Source organism: Melampsora larici-populina, assembly GCF_000204055.1.
Source record: "Melampsora larici-populina 98AG31 unplaced genomic scaffold MELLAscaffold_91, whole genome shotgun sequence".
NCBI lineage: Eukaryota > Fungi > Basidiomycota > Pucciniomycetes > Pucciniales > Melampsoraceae > Melampsora > Melampsora laricis-populina.
This window is the reverse complement of record NW_006768855.1, coordinates 230,758-231,821: the sequence shown is the minus strand read 5'-3', so window position 1 is coordinate 231,821 and position 1,064 is coordinate 230,758.

The window sequence follows — 1,064 nt, the reverse complement described above, 5'->3', positions numbered from 1 at the left end:
CACAAATTAGATCCCTTTGCTGATCTTTCTTTCCTTGTTTTGCATATTGTTAGCCGGTGCGAGTGCAGCCAGGGGAAGAAGCTCTTGCACATCACATGACACCAACAAGGCTGGTCCTGAAAGATGCCAAAGGAGAGCCACACAGTGTCCCCCTGGAATCCCTATCTCTTACATTGGATACCAACTTCCTACATTGCAATCACACTGTGTATTTGTCTGGACCTTTTGGTCAGAATCCAGTGTCCCACAAATTGTTCATCAAACACAGCCCTCTCACTCAAAGTGAGATCTGCAGCACTGTACCGGACGCCAAAGAGCTTGCTGGTAGAGCAACCATCAGTGGCATTGGCAAGGTGGTCAATGTATCTCTGTCCCTTGTTGACAACCCAACCAATGAGGAGGAATAATGGAATTTGACTGTAGATGCCAAACATAAAATCTTGGATCCAAAAGTTAAAAACCACCGTCTCTCTGTCTCATTTTCTATCTCTCCTGTCTTCATGATTTGATCTGATTACTGATTACTGATTTGATTACTTTCACATTTGGATATTTATCACCCAGGCTAAAAAAGTGGTTGGTTTTGCAATAACTTATTTCTTTGGCCATTTCAGTTCCCCCCTTAGCAGATGTGTCACATATCCAAAAAGCTTAGGAAGCCAGGTTACCCTTCAGATATAAGCTTGAGGCCTTTTATTTGAAGCAGTATGAAACAATTTCAAGATTTTTCTCAAAGAAATCTCAAGAACAGATGCAAAAGTTCAAATTACCTTCCTTCAGTCAACTCAAATCCACAGTCTCTGAAAATGATGAAGGCATTGCAGGCAACTTAACCTTTACTTCTGAGAAGTTTTCTAATATTCCCCATGTTGACGGTGACATCTCTGAAACCACATTTTTCTTATCAATTCCAATATTCAAAAACGGAAAGTTGGCACATAAATCTGATTGTTTTGATGTCACCAATGGAGATGTTTCATTTCCTGACTTGGGTTTCAAGGTCGATCTTTCTGCTTGTGATGGACCAGTTGCAATGATTTACTTTGGTAATAGGGACAGACACT